Here is a 12362-nt window from a genome sequence, read left to right on the forward strand (position 1 = left end):
ACCATTGCCAGTAAGAACACCAGAGAGCAGGCTGGGTCTGCCCAATGAATGCATCCAGGTATGGTCTTAGCCCAAGAAATTTGGGTGAATCTAAAGCCCCTATCCTGGGCACCCCCGAACCATCCTGCTAACCTAACCAAACACCCTGGGCGGGTTGCTGTGGTTCCATTGCTGGTGGCTTGTTTTGCTGTTTGCTGGTGTGCTTCAGCACCTCTGTTAGAAGCCCACATTCATTTGCTCCTCCCCAGCCTCTGGCACTTACAACCTTTCTGCTCCCTCTTCTACAATGGTCCCTGGGTCTCGGAAAGGTGGCTGTACCTTTATTTTTGAGACTTAGTTCCTCAGTGACCTGGGACCTGGCCATTTTGGCTAGGCCAGCTGACCAGCAAACCCTTGGGATCCAATCGCCTCCATCCCCCAACACTGGGGTAACAGGTGTGTGGCCACCTTCAACTTTTTACATAAATGCTGGAGACCCAAACTGAGGTCCCCACACTTGCTCAGCAGGCACTTTACCCACTAATCCACCTCATCAGCTCCTCAGACGTTTCTGAATTAAGTTTCAGTTCAATGTTTCTAAGGTGATTCTATGCGCTGCATCTGAGAGTTCCGGGATGATGGAAATGCCAGGGAGATGCTAGATGGCGAGTCAGGGCTGCTATGGTTTGAACGTGGTGTGCACATATGCAGTCTCACTCCCCGTTTAACTGTACTGGGGGGGGGGTGAGGACTGTGAGGAGATAATTATGTGTCTCCTTCAAATGGCAGGACCGCACCGTTTAGGAACTGGGCAGCAGCGGTTGTCCGCACAAGATCAAGCCGGCTAACATTCCAACATCCCCACCCGCCTCCCAGCCCACCCCTGCCCCACCCCTCACCCTGAGCTGAGGAACTAGGGACAGTTGATGGCTTCAGGGAAGAGAGTTTTCTTCAAGAGTGTGGCTCCTGTAGGTTGACCACGCTCCAGGGGATGGTCCCACGCCCAGGACTATATGGGCGGCACAAATTGGACTCAGTGGCTTATTTTTAAAAGAAGAAAAAAGCATGTCTGGGTGGTGGTGGCGCATGCCTTTAATCCCAGCACTCAGGAGGCAGAGGCAAGTGCATCATAATTAATAATAATTCTCTGTGTTGTTATTTGTGAGCTGAGTTCAAGGCCAGCCTGGTCTGTCAGGGACAAGGACAGAATCTCTAAGGACAGGCAACTAGATCATCTTACAGTCAGGTTGCCTAGCAACAGGACATTGAGGCAGAGCCCTTGACCCTTTCACCCTGTAAACATCCTATACAAACATCCTGATAGCTTGCCCCACCTTATGCAGATGACAGCTTCTTGCTCCCTGCACCCTGCAGGAACTATATAAACCCTCTTGGAGAAAAATAAAGTTACACCTTGATCAGAATCTAGACTTGGTGTATTTCCTTGTATCTCCTGTCCCTATCATTCCGTCCTTAGGGTGGTCGAGAACCCATTGAAGCCCTACAGGCGGGACACTGGTCTACATATGGAGTTCCAGGACAGCCAAAGCTACACAGAGAATCTCTGTCTTCAAACACGCCCCCTCCCAAAAAGATATAAACTTGCTGGGGGATTAAGGTGAGGTGGATCTGTTGCGGCTTCCGTGCAAACCCAGAAGAATGCAGTGTGTACATGTATGTGCACATGCAAATAATTTTTTTTGGCTTTTCAAGACAAGCTTTTTCTGTATAGCCCTGACTGTCCTGAAACTTGCTCTGTACACCAGGCTAGCCTTGAACCCAGCTCACAAATAACAACACAGACAATTATTATTAATTATGAAAGCTTGACATAGCTCCCAACTAGCTCTTTTAACTTAAATTAACCTGTCTCTATTAATCTACATTTTGCTACACGGCTCGGTTACCTCTCCTCTGTACTGTATGTCCGACTTCTCCAGTGTCTCATTGGCATCGCCTGTGTTTCCTCTCTCTGCCAGGAAGTCCCACCTACTCTCCCCTGCCTAGCTATTGGCCATTCAGCTCTTTATTAAACCAATCACAGTGACACATCTTTACACAGTGTAAACAAATATTCCGCAACAACCATGCCCAACTTAAATAAATCATTTTTCAAAAGAATTTTTCTTTTCTTTTTAGTTCTGACCCCTAGTTTATAATACCAACCATTAAAAAGAAAAACTTACAAGCCAACTTGTTGATGGTCCAGATGCATATTTTTTTAAAAGGGGAACAACATTATCTAAACCTTAGAAGTGGAGATGCCCCAGTTCACTCCATGTCATCAAAACCATCAAAGAAAACAATGAAAAACTGTCATTATAGTCTCAAATATCAGCATCTCCACATTTTCAAAGCAACTGAAGCACTTGCTTTTTCTAATTAAAACTTTTTCCCACAATATATTCTGACTAAGCTTTTCCCTCCCCCACTTCCCTCCACCCCCAGATCCTCCCAATCTTCCCAGTTTCTGAATTGGGACTCCCAAAGGGCTTGGGGTTCCAAATTCTCATTCATTCACAGCAATAATTACAAAAGGTTATGTGGGTTATTTGTTAAATACATGTTAAATAAAGAATATATAATTTCTTAATGTGCAATAACTTTCAACTAAAACCTCCATTTAAAAATAGGTTTATAGGGGGCTGGAGAGATGGCTCAGCATGTTACGGAGCTTGTCACCAGGCCCCAGAACCCACATGGTGGAAGGAGAGAACCAACTCCTGAAAGCTGTCCACTGACCTCCCTGGCATACATGTGCTCTCTCTCTCTGTCTCTCTCTCTGTCTCTGTCTCTCTCATACACACACACACACACACACACACACACAATTGCTTTAATATAGTAAAAAAAAAGTGTATAGGGCTAATGCCTGACAACCTGAGCTCAATCTCCAGACTCCACTTAAAAGTGAGAGAACAGACCTCACAAAGTTGTCCTTTGACCTTCACGTGTGCAACCCATCACACACCCACACAATTATAATGAAGTTGCCCTTTGACCTTCATGTGCACACTTGTGATGGGCATACACTCCTCATCATATACACATAATACAATTATAATAAATTTAAGATTTTAAAACAACTTTTAAATAGGTTTACAAACTGTGCATGGTGGTGCATTCAGGAGACCAAGGCAGGAGAACATCAAGTTCAAGGCCAGCCTGGGCTGTATAATAAGAACCTGTCTCAAAAACAAACAACAGAATAAAAATAATCAGATTAAAATGCATTGAAGCCAAGAATATCTTTCCAAAAAAAATCAGTAAGCAAGATGGTTCCCTATCTCCCCAAAATGATGATCAAGGAAGCCTATGGGTCTCTTGGCACACTTAGGTACTTAGAGGACTAGCGAGGAGAGAGAGAGAGAGAGAGAGAGAGAGAGAGAGAGAGAGAGAGAGAGAGAGAGAGAGAAGAAAAGCCCCACACCAGAAGACACAGGTCTTATACATAACCCTCCCAGTCACATGTATGCTCAAGGCATTGGCCTCCCTGGGACTCAGTTCATCTGATGGAGGAATTATTACCCTCAAGGGCTTTTCCATTTTGAGAGTCATGAAAATGACCCAAGCAACGGAATCTGTTTTAGAAGCCAGGGGGAAACAGATTCATAAACACAATTCGGGCCATCCTTTTGTTACCCTCTGATGATGTCCATTTGTAGCATTTGAACTGGCTCTCTCTCCTTGGACTAAGACGATTTTACGGAAGACCTCAGATAATCTAGATTTGCAAGACCCTGATGCGCTAAATCCTCTTTAATCAGAAAGAAACCTGGAAAAGCAAGGAATAAACACAGGAGTCCCCCGAGAAGAGGAGTGTGGTTGGGAAACAGCCTGTGGCCTTCAGCATCTGTGTGATCACCCACTCACATGCTCACTTGAAGACTAGGGCAGACAGGGAGAAACCTCCCACGCTGCCTGCGCGGCACTCAGCAGCCGCAGTAATGGAGGCGGCCCTCCGGGGAAAATAAAAATGAGACTCTGAGAACAGCACCAAGAACCTCATAAAAGAATAGAAAACACGTTAGAGAAAAGCTTGATGTCACCAAAGAAGCAGCTATAATGGGGGGGGGGCTCTCCCCTAAGAGAGGGGGAAACCTCTCCAGTGCTCAGCTGCAAAATGTAATGGCGAAGACTGAACCAGGGACTGGTGGGGTGACGTAAGGGAGATAACAGGCCCGTGGGTGCTCAGCATGGAGCCCTGGACAGAGTTTGTAAGTGACCACAGAGCGGGGACATTAGCAGAAGCAAGAACGGTCAGAGCGATGGAGCTCGGAGAGTCGGTGATGTTACTCAGTCAGCCATATGCTTGGGGGTGAATAAGAAGTCACAGAAGGGAAGGTCACTACCAGGGAGGAAGCCAGCCTGTTGGCACAGTTTGATCCCAGCTACTCCGGGAGGCTGAGGCTAGAAAATCTGAAATCCTAAACCAGCCTGGGATACAGAGCAAATTCAAAACCAGCTTGAGCTACAGAGTGAGTTCCAGGCTAGCCTGGGCTACAGAGTGAGTTCAAGGCCAGCCTGGGCAACTCAGTAAGACTCTTGTCTCAAAAAATTTGAATTGTGTAACATGAAGATCTAGGTTGCAGCTTAGTGGCAAAGTAATAACATAGAATCCAGCAGTAAGAGGCTGCGACTGGAGCTCAGGGGTAGGACACTTGCCTAGCAGGAAAGAGGCCCTGAGTTTATACTCAAGCACTGAAAAAAAAGGAAGTTAACAACATTTGCTGCGTGTATTAGTTGGGGTTCTCTAGAAGAACGAAACTGGTAGAATGAATATATATATAAATATATCTCATATAGCAAGAAAACAATGATTTGTTAGAGTAGCTCACAGGCAGTGGTCCAGCTAGTCCAACAGTGGCTGGGTGTCTCAGCCAGTCCTCAGTATACACCAGAATCCCAAAGGAGTCAGCTCTATGCCAGTGAAGAAATGGACTTGTCAGCAAGAATGAGGTAAGCAGGCAAAGAGAGAGCAAGCTTCCATCTTCCACGTCCATTATATAGGCTGCCAACAGAAAGTGTGGCCCAGATTAAAGGTGGATCTTCTCACCTCAAAAGATCTGGATTAAAGGTGGATCTCCCTACCTTGAAAGATCCTGATTAAAGGTGAATCTTTCCATTTCAAATGACTTAATTAAGAAGTCCCTCACAGTGTACTCAGTCTCTTGGGTTTTAGTAATTCTAGATGTAGTCATTTTGACCCCAAGAATAATGTCACAATGTTCTTGCAGAGAACCGGAGTTCGGCTCCCAGCACCCACAACTCACAACTGCCTGTAACTCAGCTCCAGGGGAACCCACGCCCTCTTCTGGCCTCCACAGGCACCTGCACTCATTCAGTACACATCCCACATCCATGCGCACACAGGCACACCACATACAGACACACAGAAAAGTAAAATAACCAATACATCAAAAAGAAAGAGGAGAGAAATTCCCAACCTACCTGCACCTGGGATGGATCTCTGTGTGACAAAGCCAGGTCCTGGAGCTGAGGTGAGGATGGAGAAAGGCCAGTGAAGCCGGAGCACGATGCGAGGCAGCTGGTCCACAGTGAGGGCTTCTACTTGGCTGTGAGACCGTTGGTGTGAGGGAAGAAATAAAGCAGATGCTCAAGTCCCTGCCAACAAGGCCCTGGACCTCTACCTCCCAGGATGACAGAATTGTTCCCCTCTGCTGGCAGGACCCGGAGCACTACCCAGAGAGGCTCTGAGTGCTAACTAGACTCTTTCTAGTGCTAACTAGACAACTTTCCATAGAGTTTTGTTTTCAGACCCATTTCCAACTTCAGTCTGACTATTCCCAGGCCTTGGGAGAAAGGTTTAGCATAAACTAAAATGCTCCTTCACTTTTCCCACCAGCTCGGAATAGAGTTTTGCTGTGGGGGCCACGTCATCTATCCCACATTCCCACCTTCCTGTGCTTCCTGTCTTCTTCTCCCTTGTTCTCTTTGTCCTAGTGATGTCTTGTTTTACAGGCTTTAGGATTATCTGTTTATTTATTGGGGTGTGTGTGTGTGTGTGTGTGTGTGTGTGTGTGTGTGTGTGTGTGTGCCTGCATGAGTTTATATGCACCTTGGGCTGCAGGAACCCACAGAAGCCAGAAGAAGGCATCAGATGCCCCTGAAGCTGGAGTTACAGGTGGTTGTAAGCCACCAAGTGGGTGCTGGGAACCTAAGCCCGGTCCTTTCCAAGAGCAATAAATACACTTAGCTACTGAGCCATCTCTCCAGCCTGGTGAGGTCTTTTGTTTTGCTTGTGTTTGTTTTTCAATACTTTTATTTCTTGTTTCAATAGAATTGCAGGGGGAACACACAGGTCAAACGTGACTTTTTAACAGTCTCTTACTTGTATAATAGTAAATGAAAAACAAGTGGTACTGTATTCACTTTAGCACACAAAGATATGTGCTCTTAGTGGTGTGTGCACAGGTACCCAGCCTCCTGCCTCAGGGAGAGCTGATGGAGCTGGTTGAGGAGTGTCCTGTCACTCTGCAAGCTATTTTCTCTGAGTCAACCATATCCTCCAGGCCACATCCCCAGGGACGGACTGGGTCTCTCTACGAGGTTACCCGGCGGGGATAAAATCACAGACTATTCTGTGAGCATTCCACCCGTAAGCAGAGTAGAAACCTCCATTTAAATCACAGGTTGTAAAACATTCTTTCATGGCGGTGTGTGCATATGGAAACCAAATAAATGATTTTAAAAAACGGCTCCATAATAAAAGGTAATTCCTCCATGATTGAGTACAACACCATCTAGTTAATCCTCTTTAAAGCTTTGATTGAAAGAAAAAAGTAGTTTGAGCGCTCTGGACAGACAGCACACGTGCAGTAATGGAAGTCAAGGAACCGGGACTCCCAAGCTACCGGGAGCTCTACTGCAGCCGGTTCGAATCAGAACTGGCTTTCGGGACTGGGGCTTTTCCAGGAATGTCCTTGCCAAGGCCATGCCTAGAGTCTGGGGACATCAGTGTTTTGTCATTTAATCCTCAAACAGTGTTAGGGGGTAAAAGCACTTGATATCCCCACTTTAGAGATGAAAAGAAAACCAGAGGAAGGTAAAGTTATTGACTGACATCACCTCTTGGAGGCTCTGTTTCCGGGTCTCACACTGGGGGACAGGAAGTGGGGTCCGGATAGGCACTCATTGTGCTGCTATCAGAGCATCAACGGGTGTCCTCATCCCAGAGATGAGGGCCTGTGAGCTGATGGGAAGTGGGAAGGGGTGGATGAGGACAGAGAGGAGAAGTCAGGCAGGTGTCCTCTACTCTCTCATGGCTCCATATGTGTCCCCTCCCTAAGCCACGTGCTTAGAGGCCAACCTTCCTTGACAGGGGACGATGGGTCTTCAATCAAGGGTGTACAAGTAGCTGTGGTCCTCTGTAAGAACGTCCAAATAACTCTCAAAGGACAGCACAGGAGGGTAAAAGATGCAAACTTCAGTTCATAAACTCATACACACAAACAAAAATAATAAGAAAATAAGCAAAACATCCTATCCTTATACATCGTTGGCCCACAGCATTTCTGCTGAGGCGACTCATAAGTGTCCCTGACTGTGGCTCTATGGTTTTAATTGTCAGAAAATTCACTTATATTAGAATCCTATCTTATGGCTTGTATCTTCCCCCCAAGATTGATATACGGGGGTCTTGGTCCCTACTGTGGCACCGTTAGGAGATGGTAGAATCTGTTAGAGGTTGGGTCCACTGATAATATTTCCTGATGGAGGATGTTACTCAAAGAACAAGCCTGGGGCCAGCAAAATGGATCAGTGGGTAAAGGTTCTTGCCACCAAGACTGACAATCTGAGTTCAGTCCCTGCGCCCCACATGGTGGAAGGAGAGAACCGACTCCTGCAAGTTGTCTTTCGACCTCTATAAATGTACCATGTGTACCTACACACATACACATAAAAAACACATACATATATACATATATACATAAATACATAAATACACATACAAGCCTAACCCTAATCCTACCTGCTCTTTCTGCTTCCTGACTCCCATGTTCTCTCACACCCCATGACTGTTATTTGCCGGGAGGTGATGCAGGCAGCCTGAGTCACACTACTTGGACCTACCTTGACAGTTCAATGGTTAAGGTAAGGAAGCTCCTTTTGCGTCCGTCAGGGTTCCCACTGCTTCAGTACACCCCCAAATCCATTCAAAGGGAGGAAAGGTTTATTTGAGTTTGTGGGTTCAGAGGCTCCTGCCATTGGTTGGCTGACTCCGTTTGGGCCGGATGCAAGAAGAAAGAGACATGAGATAAAGACAAAAGCAACTCACCTCATGCCAACAGGAAAGCATGGTCAAAGCAGAGAAAAGATGAGAAATAGGACAAACCCTAAACCAAAATAAATAAATAAATAAGAGAAACCCTTCACACACCCGGGGCCCACCTGCTTTAACAAGGACCAAATCCCTTTTCTCCATGACCTCTGTGTAATGCCACCAAGTTAGGAATCCATCTGTGACTCTACCCAGTGATTATGTCGGAACCCTCAAGATCCACACACTTCCGAGGAGCCCCATCCTCTGCGCTGGGAGTGAAGCCTTCAGCACATGAGAACACTTCCGGATCCACATCATTTTTCTTCATCAGTAGCTTGTGTCAGATACTTTGTTACACAGATCGAAAATGGAAGAACACCCACACCCATCTCTGGAGATAGCTTTCTCTATTCTTCATTGACAAGACTCTCACCTTATCTCTCCCCATTCATTCACTAGTCAACACATGCTAAGTAGGATTCTGTTCCCACAGCCCACCCAAACTGTCCTCCAAGGGGGTCCCATGTTGCTAAATTAAATTTTTCCTTCATTTTTTGTTCCCTCATTTGGGGGATTTTTTTGTTGTGGTGGTGATGGTATATTTGTTTGCTTCTCAAGACAGCGTCTTGGGCTTGGTGGTTAGGCATACTTATTGCTCTTCCAGGGGACCTGGGGTGGTTTGGATGAGAATGGCCACCATAGGCTCATGTGTTTGAATGCTGGATCCCCAGTTAGTGAAACTGTTTGGAAGGGTTAGGAGGTGTGGCCTTACTAGAGGGGAGGTGTCACTGGGGGTGGGCTTTGAGGTTTCAAAAGCCTACACCAGGCCCCGTGTATGTGTGTCTCTCTCAGCCTGCTGCCTGCAGATATAACTCTTAGCTACTGCCCCCAGCACCATGTGTTAAATTTTATCATCCCGAGTTGGGGAAGCTATTTTAGGAAGTTCTGGAAACGTTAGGAAGTGGGACTGACCCAGCTGGAGGAAGTATAAAACTGGATGTGGATCCTTTGGGAGTATCTTGTCCATCATCACTTCCTGTCTCCTGTGATCTACTTCCTGTCTACCATGAGGTGAAGACTGCCACAATGTCCTGCCAGGTATCTGGGGCCCGGCAGCCATGGACGGAGGCCTCTGAAACCCTGGGCCCAAGAGCACCTCCCTCCTTTGAGTTGTACTCTGTGGTATTTCGGTCATAGCAGGGTGTGGGGAGCTGATACAGACAGGCATGCTTAGCCCCACTGGCTGCAAGAGCAAAATGAAATGGATAATTATGCATTTTCAAGCCATCCCATTCAGAAGTCAAAGTTAAAATGACAAACGAAAGCACTCGTCTGTCCTTCGCTTTAATTAATTTTCTTTAACATGACCACTTAGAGACCCGCGTCAGGGAATGCTAACTCATCCCACTGACGTGAAAGAGGAAAGGGCTTTCTGTCCCCTTCAAGTGCTCTCTTAATTGCTTAACAAAATTAACACTCCTAAAATATTTCACACTTAAACCTTCTCTGGGGAGGCTCTAGTCAGGTTTCCCGGTGATAGGAGGGGATGGCTCCTGAGAATTAGAGTGAAATGACTTGTGAACTAAGGCAGACACAGAAATGCAAACCCTTCTGTAAAGCGCTTCTATTTTATCAACCAAACTGAGCTACAGCGAACCGTCCCGTCAGGAAAAAAAAAATGTAGAGAAAACACAAAACAGTGAGCTGCTCGTTTTCTATAGAGTCGACTTTCTGTTACTTTAAGGACATGATGTAAAATGACCTGGCAGGCTCAGCATTACCCCCGGCGCCCATGTCAGCTAGGGGACTCACTGCGCCCATCACTGACAGGATGCTACCCTCAACTGCCGCTCACCAGCAGGGGGCGCTGCACCAGGGCCTTTCTGTGGGCGAAACCAGAGCCGCTTAAGACTGTGAAACACTGCTTTCAGAGGGTTGCAGGGCCGGGGGAGCAGACAGGACATTGTCTCAGACAACTGCTTCCCCACACAATCGAGCAGGCGAGTCTCAGTGGCGCTATCCACTGGCGGACTTGTGAGGCCTGGAGTCGTGGAATGACACGGCATCATGGTTGAGCTATCAATACCAAATCTTTCTGCAACCCTTTCCATGAGTCTGCCTTTTTAAGACAGGCTGTCATACTGCAGCCCAGGCTAGCCTGAAACTGTGTAGCCCAGATTGGCCTGGAACTCATGTGTCGTTGTGGTCCCCTGTCCTGTCCCTTCCAGTGTCCCCCCACCCCCCACCCCTCCATCCCCCACCCCCCACACCCACCCCCGGCTCATCTTCTGCTAGGGTTACAGGTGTGCACCACCACACCCAGTAAATAAAGACACTATGTAAAACTCAATACGCCAAAGTCTACTCAGGAAGAGCTTCCAGTTCGTAGTTTATTGGGCCTGAATTGTTTTCTGAATAGGCTAAGCTATCGGCCAGAAAAGTACCCAGATGTGCAAGGGAAAAAATTATGGCCTAGGGCCGGTGCGATGAATCAGCGGGTGTGGTGGTTGAGAAATTCCCCCACAGGCGCCTGTATTTGAACACTTGGTCCTTGGATGGTGGTGTTCTTTGGGGAGGTCATAGAACCCTTAGAAGGTACAGCCGTGCTGGATGAAGTACATCATTGGGGGTGGGCTTTGAGGTTTGTAGCCTCGACCTGTTCCTACTCCTGTGGTGTGCTTCCTGCATGCAGCTGAGATGTGATCTCTCAGCTACACCCTCTTGCCACCACACCACGCCTCCCCCACTGTTACAGATTCTCCCTCTGGACCCAGAAGCCAAAATAACCCCCCCCCCCCCCGAAGGTGCTTTTAAGCATAGTGATTTATCACCATAATGGAAAGTGATTAATCCAGCAGGTAAAGTTGCTTGCCATGAGGTTTGTCTGCTAAATTCAATCCTTACAGCCACATGGTGGAAGGAGAGAATTGAGTTCCCTAAGTGATTTTCTGACCTACAAACACACACACACACACACACATGCACGCACACACGCACACGCACGCACACACACGTGCACGCACTCGCACATACACGCATGCACTCACACACACATGCACGCACGCGCACACACACGCATGCACGCATACACACATGCACACACACAAAACAAATATTTAAATAAACCAAATTTAATTTTTAAAAAGTATGACTCAACTATCAGCATGAGCTTAAACAAATTAATCTAAGTTGAATATCACATTTATTAATACTAGGATTAGGGGAAAAAGTAAACGCTGAAATATAAGAATTATTACGTTTTTTAACAAAGAGATTTTAAAGCACAGTGAAAGGACACTGCGTGTGGTGGTGCACACTTATGATGCCTGCCAGCATCCGGGGAGCCGGGGAGGTGGTTCTGCAGGTAAAGGTGCTGTGCTAGCCTGACGACCTGGGCCCGATCCCGGGGTTCCATGATGGCGAGGATCAAGTCCTTCTGACCGCTGCATGTGTCTCAAGGGACACGTGCAAATAAACAAGCAAACAAATAAAAAGCCCAGCATTTGGGAGCTGAGGCAGGAGAATCACAACTACCTCAAAAAGAGGAGGAAGAAAGAGCAGCTGTCTTAGTCACCATTCTATTGGCCACAGAAACTCTTAAAGAGAAAGCTATAACTGGAGGCGGGCTTACAGTTTCAGGGGCTCAGTCCACTAACACCACGGTGGGGAGCATGGTGGCGGGCAGGGCAGGCATGGTGCTAGAGAAGTGGCTAAGAGTTCTACATCCTGATCCACAGGCAGAGAGAGAGAGCTGGGCCTGGCGTGGGTTTTTCAAACCTCAGAGCCACCCTAAGTGGCACACATCCACCAACAAGGCCACACCTACTCCAACAGGCCACATCTCCTAATCCTTGTAATTCTTTTTTTTTTTGGTTTTTCGAGACAGGGTTTCTCTGTGTAGCTTTGCACCTTTCAAGGAACCCACTCTGTAGTCCAGGCTGGCCTCGAACCATGCACCACCACCGCCAGGCCCCTTGTAATTCTGTCAAAGAGTTCCACTCCCTAGTGACTAAGCATTTAAACATATGAGCCTATGGGGCCATTCTTAATCCACCACAGCAGGGGAGGAAGGAGGGAGGGAGGGGAGGGCGGAGCAGAG

The 12362-nt window shown here is 47.1% G+C and overlaps 1 long non-coding RNA gene across 8 annotated transcripts in view; it reads right to left on the bottom strand.

Moving 5' to 3' along the window:
* Positions 1–12362, bottom strand: part of LOC128124629 (uncharacterized) — a 101319-nt gene that overhangs the window by 11339 nt on the left and 77618 nt on the right. For 7 of the 8 annotated variants that reach the window (XR_008222913.1, XR_008222912.1, XR_008222915.1 and 4 more), the window contains 2 exons: positions 8074–8215; positions 5431–5555 (listed from right to left, as the gene is read on the bottom strand). This is a non-coding gene — a long non-coding RNA (uncharacterized LOC128124629). Of the gene's footprint in view, positions 1–5430; positions 5556–8073; positions 8220–12362 lie in introns of all 8 variants that reach the window. The other variant, XR_008222911.1, reaches the window with a different exon arrangement.

The sequence above is a fragment of the Peromyscus californicus genome, unplaced genomic scaffold (assembly GCF_007827085.1).
Source record: "Peromyscus californicus insignis strain IS unplaced genomic scaffold, ASM782708v3 Scaffold_4__1_contigs__length_199733344, whole genome shotgun sequence".
NCBI classification, from domain to species: Eukaryota; Metazoa; Chordata; class Mammalia; order Rodentia; family Cricetidae; genus Peromyscus; species Peromyscus californicus.